The 15,552-nt window shown below is 41.0% G+C and overlaps 1 non-coding gene and 1 pseudogene across 1 annotated transcript; both read left to right on the forward strand.

The window, feature by feature from the left end:
- The window catches only part of LOC103078514 (transforming protein RhoA-like), a 30,473-nt pseudogene extending 19,067 nt beyond the window's left edge, over positions 1-11,406 (forward strand).
- TRNAE-UUC (transfer RNA glutamic acid (anticodon UUC)) lies at positions 3,610-3,681 on the forward strand. The gene has a single exon. It is a non-coding gene; the product is annotated as a tRNA-Glu (tRNA).
- Positions 11,407-15,552: the final 4,146 nt, after the last annotated feature.

The raw sequence follows: 15,552 nt of genomic DNA on the forward strand, positions 1-15,552 counted from the left end.
GAACCATTTGACAGTATACATAGAGAGTACATATATTGAGGATATATGTGTATATATATATATGTATATATATATATAAATAATCCTCTCTCTCATAGATAGATAGATAGAGATATAGGTTTAGATATAGGTATAGATATAGATATGAGAGAGAAAGAGGGAAAGAAAGAGAGAAAGGGAGGAGAGAAGGTAAGAAAATGTTAACAATTCATATATCCAGGTGACAAATACTGGGAAGTTCATTGTGCTTTTCTTGAGATTTTTCCATAAATTGAATTATTTTGCAAAATAAAAAGTAAGAAAAGAATATCTATTCTTTAAAAATCACATTGGCTCATTCAAAGCTCTGAGAAGTTCTGTGATAAATAAATTTGTGTCCCCCCAATGCTCCCTGAATGTGTTTAACCTGAAAAGCTGTTTCTTCCTTGTTACTTGTAATTCCAGACAACACTTTGGGCATAGTCTCGGATGACACATGTGGGAATGAAAGAGAGAAAGGCTATAAAAGACACGACAAAAGTACAAACCACAAGACTAGGCACACTGAGTCATGAATTTGGGTTTTGGTTTCTGGGGGGGCGGTGATCGAGCTGTAGATAATTCAGGTCCTCTGCTGGATGAGTAGGGGCAGGTGGAGAAGGCATTAAGTTTTACTTTAGATGCCCTTAGGACAGGCAAGTAGAGGCTCTGAGCAGACAGTTGTAAACATGGTGTGGAAATGAAGACAGAAGTCAGCTTTCATTCTGAGAATTTGATAGAGTAAACAGTAGAAGTCAAGTGAATGGCTGAGACCACTGAAAGATAGAGGGATAGTGGATATTCGTCATTTTTTCCTACTCAGCATCCATTCCCCCTGCTCCAACAGCATCTTAGTTTTCTTTTGCTGAGCTACCTACTCCTCACTGAGAACATTCTTGATGAGACTGTCAGTCAAAATGCCTTCCCTCTCTGGCCAAGGAGTGCGCATGTGAACCAACCTGGCCAATTAGATTCTTTCTTCTGGAAATTTGAATACTGACCAAAGTGACATCACAACCAAAAATGTTTGCATCCAATTCATTCCAACATCATTGCCCTGGAAAGACTGTACATACACGTTACTTATGTATCATCTTGCCAAAAATGTTTAACCTGGATCCAATTATGAGGGAACAATGAGACAAGTATCAAATAGGACATTCTATTAGACATCTGACATGGGCTCTCCTAAAAAGCCAATATCATTAAAAAAAAGAAAAAGGTGGAGGAATCATTCTGGACTGAAAGATATTAAAAAGATATAACAACTATGGGCTTCCCTGGTGGCGCAGTGGTTGAGAGTCCGCCTGCCGATGCAGGGGACACGGGTTCGTGCCCCGGTACAGGAAGGTCCCACATGCCGCAGAGCGGCTGGGCCCGTGAGCCATGGCCGCTGAGCCTGCGCGTCTGGAGCCTGTGCTCCGCAACGGGAAAGGCCACAACAGTGAGAGGCCCGCGTACCGCAAAAAATAAATAAATAAATAAAAAGATGTAACAACTAAATATAGCACATAGCCTTGATTGAATCCTGAACTGAGAAACAAAACAAAAGCCAACTATATACATTTAAAAAAAAAACAGAATATCTAAACAAAGACTTTAAGTCAACTATTTTATTTATTTATTTTATTTTTGGCTGTGTTGGGTCTTCGTTGCTGTGCGCGGGCTTTCTCCAGTTGCAGCGAGCAGGGGCTACTCTTCGCTGCGGTGCACGGGCTTCTCATTGTGGTAGCTTCTCTTGTTGTGGAGCACCAGCTCTAGGTGCGTGGGCTTCAGTAGTTGTGGCATGCATGCTCAGTAGTTGTGGCTTGCAGGCTCTAGAGTGCAGCCTCAGTAGTTGTGGCACACGGGCTTAGTTGCTCTGCAGCATGTGGAATCTTCCCGGACCAGGGCTCGAACCTGTGTGCCCTGCATTGGCAGGCGGATTCCTAACCGCTGTGCCACCAGGGAAGTCCCAAGTCAACTATTTTAAATATGCTCAAAGGGACTTCAAAAACTGGGAGAGATCATTGCTGGTAGACCTGACATGCGATAAATGCTGCAAGGAGTTCTTCAGGCTGAAATAAAAGGACACTAGACAGTAATTCAAATCTACATGGAAAAATAAATAACACTGGGAAAGGTAACTACATAAATGTAAAAGTCAGTATTAATGTATTTTTGGCTTGTTACTCTTAATTTTTCCTATGTGATTTAAAAGACAACATAAAACAATAATTACAAATCTATATTCATGGGCACACAATGAAAAAGATGTAATTTGTGCCAGTAACAACATAAAGGGAAGAATGGAGGTATGTAGCAGTAAAAATTTTGTATAATATTAAAGCTAAGTTGGTATTAATTCTAACTAGATTGTTATAAATTAAGCATTAATTATAATTCCCAGGGAACCACTAAGAAAATAACTGAAAAATATGTAGTAAAAGAGAAGTAATACCAATCCCCTTAAACCCTTTAAAAAAATAGGAGAGGGTGAAACTTCCTAATTCATTCTATGAAGCCAGTGTTACCCTGATACCACAGCCAGACAAAGACATCACAAGAAAACTACAGCTCAATGTCCCTTATGGATATAGAGGCAAAAATCCTAATCAAAATACTAGTGACTCCAACAGCATATACATGGATTCTACATAATGATCAAATGAGATTTATCCCAGGAATGCAAAGGTGATGCAACATTTTAAAAACTCAGTCAATGTCATACAACAAATTAATAAAACAAAAGGGGAGTGGAAACCACAAAAACATCTTAATTGATGGAGAAAAAAAGCATTTGATAAAATCTAACACCCTTTTATGCTAAAAGTACTCCAACAAATGGGACTTTTTCAATATGATAAGGGGTATATAGAAGAAACCCACATCACATGATGAAAGACTTAAAGCTTTCCCCCTAAGGTCAGGAACAAGACAAGGATGTCACTATTGCTACCTTTATTCAACACTGTATCAATATTTGAATGTTTTTAAATATAGGTTTCATTATTATTCAGGCATAGTGAGGCCAACAGATTAGGAGATGACTGCCTTTGAAAGATAGTTTATTATACCTTCAGATCCCAAGGAAAGGGAGCATGCCACATTGTGGCAGGGGTCACAAAGAGAAACACTAGAACTGGTCAGGAGGTAGAGGCATAAGGAGGAAATGTGGACAAGAGCCTTCACTGGAGTTTCAAAGGGAAGGAATGGGAAAGGTAGAGTAGGCAGTTTAGGATTGGCTTGTTTGAATAATTTCAGTGGGCTCTGGGGTATAGGGGCCGTCCCTAGTTGTCTCATTCCTGGCCCTAATAATTACAAAGCATTGCTGAAAGAAATTAAAGAAGACCTAAATAAATAGAAAGACATTGTGTTTCTATGGATTGGAAGACTTAATATTGTTAAGATGGCAATACTACACAAAAACAATCTATAGATTTAATGCCATCCCTGTATAAATCCCAATGTCCTTTTTTGCAGGCATGGAAAAGCCAAACCTAAAACTTATATGGTATTGCAAGGGCAAGGGACCATGAAAAGCCAGAATGATCTGGGAAAAGAACAAAGTTGGAAGATGCATGCTTCGTGATTTTAAAACTTACTGGAAATTCCCTGGTGGTCCAGTGGTTAGGACTCAGCACTTTCACTGCCAGGGCCCAGGTTCAATCCCTGGTCGGGGAACTAAGACCTTGCAAGCTGCTTGGCATGGCCAAATTAAAAAAAAAATTTTTTTTTAATTACTAAAAGCTACGATAACCACACATTGTGCTACTGGCATAAGGACAGACATATAGATCAATGAAATTAATTGAATCAATGAAATTAAAAATGAGTTGAGAGTCTGGAAATAAACTCATACATCTATGGTCAGTTGATTAGGGAAACATTTCTTCAACAGCTGGTCCTGGAACAAGTGGATACTCACATGCAAAAGAAGGAAGTTGGACCTTGAAGTCACATCATATACAAAAATTAACTCAAAGTGGATCAACAGTTGGTGGGAATGTAAAGTTAGTGCAGCCACTATGGAAAACTAAAAGTAGAGTTGCCATATGATTCAGCAATTCCCACTCCTGGGCATATATCTGGAGAAAACCATAATTTGAAAAGAAAATGCACCCCAGTGTTCACTATTTGCAATAGCCAAGATATGGAAACAACCTAAATGTCCACTGACAGATGAATGGATAAAGAAAATGTGGTACATATGTACAATGGACTACTACTCAGTCATAAAAAGAATGAAATGATGCCATTTGCAGCAACATGAATGGACCTAGAGATTATCGTGCTAAGGGAAGTGAGTCAGAAAAGAAAGACAAATACCATATGATATCATTTATATGTGGAAGATAAAATATGATTAAAATGCGCTTATTTATAAAACAGAAAGAGGGAATTCCCTGGTGATCCAGTGGTTGAGACTCAGCATTTCCACTGCTATGGCCAGGGTTTGATCCCTGGTCAGGGAGCTAAGATCCCACAAGCCGTGTGGCACAGCCAGAAAAAAAAAGCAAAAACAGAATCAGACACATAGACATAGAAAACAAATTTATGTTTACCAAAAGGGAAAGGGAGTGGGGGAGGGATAAATTAGGAGTTTGGGATTAGCAGATACAAACTACTGTATATAAAATAGATAAACAAGGTCCTACTGTAAAGCACAGGGAACTTTATATTCTGTAATAAACCATAATGGAAAATAATATGAAAAAGAATATATATGTACATATATGTGTGTGTGTATGTAAAAAAAGTGGATCAAACAAACCAAATATAAGAGTGAAAACTATAAAATACTTACAAGAAAACCTAGAGGCAAATCTTAATGATCTTGGATTTGATGATGGTTTCTTAAATATGACACCAAAGGCAGAAGCAGCAACAACAAGAAAAATAGGTAAATTAGACTTCATGAAAAGTAAAAACATTTGTACATCAAAGGATACTATCAAAAGAGTGAAAAGACAACCCACAGAATGGGAGAAAATATTTGCAAATCCCACATTTGACAAGGCTCTAGTACCTAGAATATGTAAAAAATACTTTACAACTCAACAACAAAAAAGCAAAGAACTCAATTCAAAAATGAGCCAAGGTAGAGGCACAGATGTAGAGAACAAACGTACGGACACCAAGGGGGGAAAGCGGCCGGGGGTGGGGTGGTGGTGGTGTGATGAATTGGGAGATTAGGATTGACATATATACACTAATATGCATAAAATGGATAACTAATAAGAACCTGCTGTATAAAAAAATAAATAAAATAAAATTCAAAAAACAAAAATGAGCCAAGGGTTTAAATAGACATTTCTCCAAAGAAGATATTCAAATGGCCATCGAGCACATGAAAAGAGGCTTACCATCGTTAATCACCAGGAAAATGCAAATAAAAATTGTAAAGAGGGCTTCTCTGGTGGCGCAGTGATTGAGAGTCTGCCTGCCAATGCAGGGGACACAGGTTCGTGCCCCGGTCCAGGAAGATCCCACATGCCGCGGAGCGGCTGGGCCCGTGAGCCATGGCCGCTGAGCCTGCGTGTCCGGAGCCTATGCTCCACAACGGGAGAGGCCACAACAGCGAGAGGCCCGCGCACCGAAAAAAAAAAAAATTGTAATGAAATATCTCCTCATAGACACTGGGATGACTATAATAAAAAACGAATGGAAAATAACATCCTCTTTGACAAGGATGTGAAATTGGAACACATGTACATTGTTGATGGAAATGTATAATTCAGTCTCTATGGAAAACAGTTTGACAGGGAATCCCCTGGAAGTCCAGTGATTAGGACTCTGCGTTCTCACTACCGAGGGCCTGGGTTCAATCCCTGGTCAGGGAACTAGAAATCCACAAGCAGCACAGCACAGTCAATCAATCAATCAATCAATAAAACTGTTAAACAGTTCCTCAAAAAGGGAACCAGAGAATTACCATATGGCCGAACAATCCCATGACTCCATATTTGCCTGAGAATTGAAAACAGGTGTTTTAACATTAACTTGTACACAAATGTTCACAGTAGCATTATTCATAATAGTCCAAAAATGGAAATGACCCAAATGTTTACCAACTGATGACTGGGTAAATCATATTTTGTCTATCCATATAACAGAATATTATTCAGCCATAAAAAGGAATTAAATACTGATACATGCCAAAACTTCGATGAACCTTGAAACCAAGCTTTTTGAAAGAACCCAGGTATAAAAGGCCACATATTGTATGAATCCATTTACATACACGAAATGTCCAGAATAAGTAAATCCATGGAGATAGAAAGTCAGGGCTTCCCTGGTGGCTCAGTGGTTGAGAGTCCGCCTGCCGATAAAGGGAACATGGGTTCGTGCCCCGGTCCAGGAAGATCCCACATGCCGCGGAGCGACTGGGCCTGTGAGCCATGGCCGCTGCCCCTGCGCGTCTGGAACCCGTGCTCCGCAACAGGAGAGGCCACAACAGTGAGAGGCCCGCGTACCACAAAAAAAAAAGAAAGTAGATTAGTGGTTGTCAGGGCCTGAGGTGGGGAGAAGGGGGGAATGGGGAGTGATAGCTTAATGGGTACAATTTCTTTTTTGTGCAGTGAAAATTCTCTGGAGTGGATAGTGGTGATGATTGTGCAACACTGTGATTGTGCTAAAAGCCACTGATTTGTGCACTTTAAAATCGTGATTTTTTTAGGTTATGTGAATTTTACCTCAATAAATTAAAAAATGATTAGAAAGTGTGATCCAATTCAGACAAATGGAATATAAGGAGAGCTTTGCTAAGTGTTTCTGGGAAAGTTCTTCCCAGTTTGCTGGGAGACATTCTGGAAGTTGTTCTCTTTTCTCCTCTGACCATTGTAATGCTTGAATGTGATACCCAGAACAGCTTGGGTCATCTCAACAACATTTAAAAAATGATGCCCATCTATGGAGGAGGGGATGTGAAGGTTACTTGCATGCTATTTTGCACTGTGCTCTGACTAAGTGCTTCCCACTGGATAGGTAGTTGGGGGCTGAATTTCAGCCTCTGTTCTTCTTGGTATGTAGTTGAGTCTTCCCATGGAAAGAGATAATTTTTTCTAAAAGTTGTTCTTCCATAGGGGCCTTTTCTCTAATTTGCTTAAGGCCTCCATGTATACTAGTGGCAGCCCTGGGGCAATCATGGGAATATAAGGAAAAGGAGCCAGGGCCACAGGCATAGTAGCTTTTAAAACTGCCAAGTGTCTGGATATTCAGTTATGTTTAACATTACATTTTCTTACCAATAATACAGCTTGATTTGCATTAAAAAATAGTCTCATCTGTACCCCAATGTTCACTGCAGCACTATTTACAATAGCCAAGACATGGAAGCTACCTAAATGTTCATCAACAGATGAATGGATAAAGAAGATATGGGATATATACACAATGGAATATTACTCAGCCATAAAAAAGAATGAAATAATGCCATTTGCAGCAACATGGATGGACCTAGAGATTATCACACTAAGTAAGCCAGACAGAAGACAAATATCATATGATATCACTTATTTGTGGAATCCAAAAAGAAAAGATACAAATGAACTTATATACAAAACATAGACCCACAGACATAGAAAACAAATTTATGGTTAAAGGGGAAAGTGGGGAAGGAATAAATCAGGAGTTTGGGATTAACATATATACATTACTATATTTAAATAGATAACCAACAAGGACCTACTGTATAGCACAGGGAACTATATGCAACATTTTGTAATATGTAATAGCTATTTTGAATCTGAAAAAGAATAGATATATTGTATATGTATAACAGAATCACTGTGCTGTATACCTGAAACTAACACAACATTGTAAATCAACTATACTTCAATTTTAAAAAGTCTCATCAATCAGGAGGGTTTTTTGTTTTGTTTTAGTGGAGGGGGTAAGGAGGCAGTAAAAATAAATCAGACAGATAGCTGCTGATTTGACATGTTCCTCTAGCATACTCTAAAAAAACCTGCCCAAATATGCCCAAGATCCATCTGTCCCCTGAAAAGGACTGAGGGAGATCTTTAATCTAGACAAATCCTCTAGGGGCATAATATTTGGACATTTTAAACTGTCCCATAAACTGTCATGTATTTTCTATTTGATTAATCATTGACCAACAAGACAACTGGCTTTATTACATATTATTTTTATTCAAGAAGGAACATTTATAAACGTTATGTACAAATGTTCTTATAAATGTTCTACAGAATTTGTTTGAATCTCAAACAAATTTAACTTGAAATTTAGACTGAGAAGCAATAAAAAAAATTTATTGATCACAAACACACAAAAAAAGTTCAGGAAGAGGCCAAATGAAGTGCTGGAGCATTCCAGGAAGGATAAGCATCAGGATGACCAAAATCCTAACGGTGAATTTAAACAGGACTCTTGGTTGCAAGTGACGAAAATTAAAATCAGCTTAAACCAAAATTTATTGACTCATGTATCTAAAATGTCAAGTGGTAAATTTGGCTTTAATCATGGTCCAGGAGCTCCACAGTCTCTATCACTTGGTACTGCTTTTCTCTTTGTTCCCATTGAAAATTAATAAAGGAAACCTTACTAACGTTAGAGCCAGGAATGGCCGGCAGAGGAAAGTCTCATACGTTAACACTCATCATCATTTGCAGGCACTGACCTTCATTTGCATGCACTGACCTTCACTTCCACGCCACACAGGAAAAAAGGAAAATTGCACTCCCAAATAGGAAGCGCAACTACGTTACTAGCCCAAAGGAAGAATTTCTCCTCCCTCAGCAACTGCCCAGCCAATGGGAAACATTGCAGCTCAGCCAATGAGAAGCCATTGCCACCTACTTTCCTCCAATGAACTTTCATTTAGAACAGCACCTCCCAACTCCCCACCCCTCCTTTTTCCTATAAAAGCAGGCTCCCATTGTTTTCCAGGCGTGCCTGTGGTTTGCTATAGATTGGGCGTCTTGAGTTGCAGTTCTTTGCTTTTCCCAAATAAACACATTTTGCTGGTAAAACTGGCTGATTTTAGGTTAACAGTGTCATTCTCAGTCAGGTTCTTCTCACTCAGAGTCAAAGATGACACCCAGCACTTCCAACTATATCCTGCCTGGCAACCCCCAGAGAAAGAGTGCATCCCTTGTCCAGTAGCTGCAGGGCTGTCTTGGGTTTGAGGCTCATTGGCCCTGCTTGGGTCATGTGTCCATTCCTGAACCAGTCACTGAAGCTGATGGGGTTGTGTGGAATGTCCTAAATGGTGAGAACTGGGGTCCATGTCCACTCTTGCAGCCCCACTGAAAGGGGCGGGTGGGGGAGTAACTGTCCCCAAGTGGTACTCTAGGGTGCTGTCTATTCTGGAAGAATGGACAAGATAACCTGAGCAGAAACAAGACATTTAAAGCACATGACAGACAAAGTCCTCCACCGTCAGGCCCTTCACATTCACTTTGTGTCTCTCCTCTCTGCCCCTGTTACTTGGACCTGCTTTCACTTCCTCAAATGTTCTCATTGCTCCACCTCAGGGCCTTTCTAAATGCTGTTCCACGTTCCCGGAATGCTCTTCACCACTGTACCTAGTTAACACCTACTTATCTTTCAGCTTTCAGGTCAAACGTCACACTTCCTCAGGGAAGCTGTGGCAGTTATTATCCAAATATGGCCACAGTTATGTCTCCCATGGTACACTCTTCTTACAAGGTGTTTTGACACTCTGCCCATTGAGAAGTGTGGTCTGTGTTCCTTTCCCTTGAATCCAGGTGAGCTTGAGACAAACATCAAAGTGACATTATGTGACTTTCAAATCTAGGTCATAAAATGTGAAAAGCTTCTGCCTGATTCTCTTAGGATGTTCACTCTTAGAACCCAGCCACCATGCCATAAGGAAGCCCAAGCAGCCCACAAAAGGGCCCCGATGGAGAGGAGCTAGGATCCCTAACCCAAATCCCTGACTGAATTCCCAGCTGTCAACCAGCACCAACTTACAGGCCAGGTGAGTGAGCCATCTTTGAGAGAAGCCTCCAGAACCTTGATAACATCAAGTGACAGAAGCTGGACACAGGAGGCCATGTTTTGTATGCCTCCACGTATATGAAATGTCCAGATTATGAATATCTACAGAGACAGTAATAAAAGAAATTTTCACATATTGAGATATAGGGAAGTCATTCTGGCTTATACATGAGTTAACTTGAATTTTATGCTAACTAAAATAGCCTGTTTGTGGCCCAGCACTGTACATCTGCTTTAATTATCAGAGAAAAGGATACATTGACCAAAGAAAAAATGTCCATGTTAAAAATAAAGATTAAATGCCTCTCTTCCTGGATGCCAATGCTGCTCCTCCTTTGATGATAAGACTCCCTTCCCAGGTGCCAAGGTCATGCTGACTTGCGGTATACATGCTGACCTATGTGTTTTCTTTTTTTTCCTTGAAATGTATCCCTGACTTATTTAATGTTCTTTGTTCTGACAAGATATAAAACTGTGCTGGAAACCATGCTTCTCTGGAGCAGTTTCTCAAATTAACGTAAATTAACTTACTCTCCAATCCCAGTCAAGGTGCCCCAGATGACACCAAGTGGAGCCCAGACTTGCTGTCCAGGTTGAATTCTGCCCAAATTACAGATTTGTGGGCAACATAAATGACCGTTGTTGGTTTAAGTCACTAGGTTTTAGGATAGTTTGTTAGAGAGCTTCTGAGCCAGAACCTTTCCCTAACCAGCTCTCCATTCCAGGGCAGGTCCCCTGTTGTCTCTGTAATTTTTTTTTTTTTATTGTAGTACCTATTCAGTTTGTAATTAAATATTTGATTAATTGCTGTCTTCCCCATTGGCCAGTGTGCTCTGTCACTGTGTTTAGCAAGGACCAGTTCCCAAAGGTGTGTGTACACATGGTGTTTGAAAGCTACGTGGCAGATATCGAGGTGGATGGAGAACAGGCAGAATTGGCTTTGTGGAACACAGGTGGGCAGGAAGAGATCACCTGAGGCCCCTCGCCTATCTGGATGCTGATGTTATACTGATGTGTTTCTCCACTGAGAGCCCTGATAAAGGGACATTTATCAGGAAACATCAGACGTTCATCAGAAAACATCCCAGAAAGTAGTCATTTCTGTCCCATTACCCTGCTTGGGAGAAGAAAGATCTTTGGAAGGATGAGCGCAGAAGGTGGGTGCTAACCAAGGTAAGGCAGGAGCCGGGAAAACTAGAGGAAGGCAGAAATATGGCGAACAGAATTGGAGCTTTGGGGTAGATGGGGTGTGCATCAAAGCCCAAAGATGGAGTGAGAGAGGTCTTTGAAATGGGCATGAGAGCAGCTCTGCAAGCCAGATACAGGAAGGAAAAATCTGGGTGCTTCATCTTGGGAAACTGTGCTGCAAAGCACAGCCCTCATGCAATAAATTTCGAAGAGCTATTTATTAATCTTAGTGGCTGACTAGTGGCCTTTTTCATTTATCTATAATTTATCTAAGATTACATATCAGAAGTCATGTTGCTATCAGTGTTTAGAAGTCAACCATGATTATCGATGATGCCCAAACCATCTGGCCTGCCAGGGTTCCTCTGACATAGCTCTAACAGCCCTCTGCTCTCCCATCTGACACACCAGGCACTAATTCAAGTTATAACTGTGGTGCTCCGAGGACAATGGTGCTTCAAGGACAAAGGACAACCCTGCCTGAAAAAGTGTCAGCGTTACACCCCCTACCGGACTCTTACTCGCCCTCTCCACCATGTTGTGATGGTTATGAAATTCCTGAGCCCACCTGGGCGATGCCCACCTGGGCGATGCCCACCTGGGCAGCAGGACCTGTCCCGAATAAGGAAAGGCATCTGCCCTGTCCCACTCCCACCCTATAGAAGGAAAGCATATGTCCCTTGACCAATCAGTAAACGAAATTTTCACCTCAGACCATTCCTTTGTTTTCTGGCCATAAAAACTGATCAATAGCACATGTTCGGGCTTGAGTCAACCAGTTCTGGCAGTGACCCTTCCACATAATAAATTCTATCTTCTTTACATTCTGCCTCATGTCTGGAAATTCTTTTCCAACCTGCGTTCAGACCATGACAATAACTATAAAGTGGTTATAACTGCTTTATAACTAACATGTCCTGCCTATTATCTGTCAGCTGCAAGGTATTCTGGTGAATCACCGCTGCAGAGCTTTACTCCTTAACAGGTTTCACTGGCCTAGCTCTGGGGTAGGCATCCCATTTTTGATGTGCTCAGCCAGAAAGGCCCAAGTCCATGCAGCTGTGGCAAAGTTACAGTTCCATGGTTTCATGTTAGTTACCTTATAGTTACTGTGTAATTAGTGCCACTGAATGTACATTACCCCAAATAAATGTATCTACCCCAGACTAGATGTAGTATTTTTTTTCTTTTTGTATAACTGGATTTCCTAGTACTGATATTTGTCATCCCTGCTGAAAGTGTCTTTTTTTTTTTTAAAGAAAGTGTATTTGAAAATAAAGTCAGATGAAAAATTCATTTAAAAAATTCCATTCTGTCAGTTTCTCTAGTCAGAGATGATCATCTCACCCCCCGGAATGTGTCTCATTCCGCCCCACACAACCCAGTACCCCTGGACCTGGGCTGAGCTAAGTAAATTGGAATTCGGTTTCATGCCTGAGGCACTTAAACATTTCAGAAGGTGCTATAACCTGCCTCACCTGGGTGGCGGGTTGGGCTCTGGTTCGCAATGCCCCTTTTCCTCACCCTTTCACGTTTCCTCCCGTCAGTTCTCTTGGGGGGCATTCAGTGTCTATCTTCTCTCCAGCTGATTAAACTGTTTTTCTGTATCTGTTAATTTTTTTCAACTACTAATCAAATAAAGGCAGTTTTCTAAAAAACTGTGTTGAGCGCTTATCATGCATTAGCTAGTTTGTAGCCAACATCCCAGGAAGTGGGTGTGATTAGTCTCCTTTTGATGGATGGGAAAATCAAGGCTTGGAAAAGTAGAGCAATTTGTTCAAGGCCATGTAACTATCCAGCATTCACACCCAGTGCTGCATTTTAATAGAGCTTGTGTAGATAACCAGGATCCTGCAATGCTGTCCTAGGTGGGAAGTCAGAGTTGCAAGGGTACCACAGATGCATTTGCAAGAATGTTATCAAGAACCAATACAGCAGGGTGATGGATAGAGATGTCACCTTGCCTGGCTGAGCTCTTGCTTTGCTTTCTCAGATTCTCTTTGGGAATGAACTTCCTGGATTTTGTGAAAGCTGCATCTTTTCACTCTCCTTGGGACTACCTCTTGAATCCACAATGAAGCCATAAAAAGGCTTATTGGGTTGGGTGGCTGTTAAGAAAACCCTACTCGCCAGACAATGGATCCTTTGAATTGGAAAAACTTCTAAACTGACAATTTTCTCATCTTCAAACAATTGTGTCATTGGTACCCATGAAAAGACCAAACTAAAAAGTGGATACAAAGAAATATAACACCCAGCCTTTGGGACTCTCTTAATAAGATGAAAGAACAGAAATTAAATTTAGAACAAAATTAAAAACCAAATCTAGCATAAATTCCCCCTCTCTCTCCCTCTTATACACCCCTTATCCCCAACAGCCTGTCCTTGATCCTCTAGAAGATCTTTTGGATCTATGGATCCCTGGTCTAAACCCCCATCCTCTTTCACGAAGGAAACAGGTGGCCAGAACTTTTCCCAGGCCCTCCTGCAAATGACCAGGAACTAGCTCAGCTGGAGGCTAATAGTCAAGATTTGATAGGTATGATATTAGAACCTGTCTCCTCTAAAGTGAATTGGCCTAAAGTTGAACTATGAACTCAGAAGGAAGGAAAAAATTTAATAGCAATTATGGTAGACTTCTGATAATAGACAGATACACTCCAAAACTCAGGAGAAAACTTGCATTCTCTCTATGTCCCTTGAAGACGTAAACCTTACCTTGTCTTTGAAATGTAAATACTCCAGGAGGTATCTAAAACCATGCCCACACTTGCTTGAGACTAAAGAGAGAGGATATTTTATTTATTTATTTACTTTTCTTTTTTTTTTTTTCCCTCGCAGCTTGCAGGATCTTAGTTCCCTGACTAGGGATTGAACCTGGGTCCACAACAGTGAAAGCGCTGAGTCCTAGCCACTGGACCACCAGGGAATTCCCTAGTTTATTTTACTTTTGAGGGCTTTTAAAAATACAAACTGCTGGGGACTTGCCTGGTGGCGCAGTGGTTAAGAATCTGCCTGCCAATGCAGGGGACACGGGTTCGAGCCCTGATCCGGGAGGATCCCACATGCCGCGGAGCAACTAAGCCTATGCGCCACGACTACTGAGCCCGCCCTCTAGAGCCTGCGAGCCACAACTACTGAAGCCCGCGCGCCTAGAGCCTGTGTTCCACAACAAGATAAGCCACCCCAATGAGAAGCCCATGCATCGCAATGAAGAGTAGTCCCCACTCGCCGCAACTAGAGAAAGCCCTCACACACAGCAACGAAGACCCAATGCAGCCAAAAACAAATAAAGTTTAAAAAAATTAAAATTAAAAATAATAAAAAAACAAACTGCTAAAAGGGCTCTCTTGCCCAAACTCTAAACCACAGCCTCCTTAATATTACAGCTGACCGTTGAACAACATGGGGATTAGGAGCACCAACCCTCCAAGAAATCAAAAATCCGTTTATAATTTTACACTCATCCCTCGGTATCTGCAGTTCCACATCCACAGATTCAACCAACCATAGATCGTGTGGTTCCTGTGCAGGACGTGCAGGCCCATGTCTAAGTGGACCTGTGAATTTCAAATCTGTATTGCTCGAGGGTCAATGTACTTGTCAAGAGCAAATACAAATCTTCAAAACCTTCTCCACAAATATTACCAAAAAGCTTTAAAGCAGGTAACCTTCACTTGTTACTTTGTCTAAAAGAGTCTATAAACAGCCTGCTGTGGTCATTTCTTAGGTCCTATACCTGTGTGACCTCCATATGTACAAAATTAGATTTGTTTATCTCTCTTATGTCAATTTCATTATTAGACCAGTCAAAATAACCCAAAGGGGTAAAGGAGAAATTTTCCTCTCCCGAACAGCTGTGTGACCTCTGTGACCTTGAACAAGATCCTTGACCCTTCTCTGCTTCGGTTTTAGTGTGTATAGTCTCACGATGATTGGAGCTCAGAGAGAACACGGAAGCCCTAACTGAAATAAAGACTAGCAAAGCTGGGAGAGATTTTGGACAAGACAGCATCTTTATCCTACATTCTTTTCCAGTATGAAAACGTCCTTATTGTGTGGATCTGTAAGTTCATTATAACAACCACACATCATAGATTTGTCCAGCCCATCTGGAATATCAAATAGTCTGTCCACTTGTTGTATGTTGGCAGCCCTCATGCCAAATTTTGCTTATAAAAACTTCTGCCCCCAAACAATTGGGGAGTGTGAGGTTTTTGAGCACAAGCCACCTGTTCTCCTTGCTTGGCCCTGCAGTAAACCTTTCTCTGCTCCAAACTCTGACGTTTTTGGTTTATTTGGCCTTACTATGCTTCAGGCACACAAACTTTGTTTGGCAACACTTAGACTTGGCATCAGACTGTTTGAATGGTCAGGTCTTAG

Source organism: Lipotes vexillifer, unplaced genomic scaffold (assembly GCF_000442215.2).
Source record: "Lipotes vexillifer unplaced genomic scaffold, Lipotes_vexillifer_v1.1 scaffold232, whole genome shotgun sequence".
In the NCBI taxonomy this organism is placed as follows: Eukaryota; Metazoa; Chordata; class Mammalia; order Artiodactyla; family Lipotidae; genus Lipotes; species Lipotes vexillifer.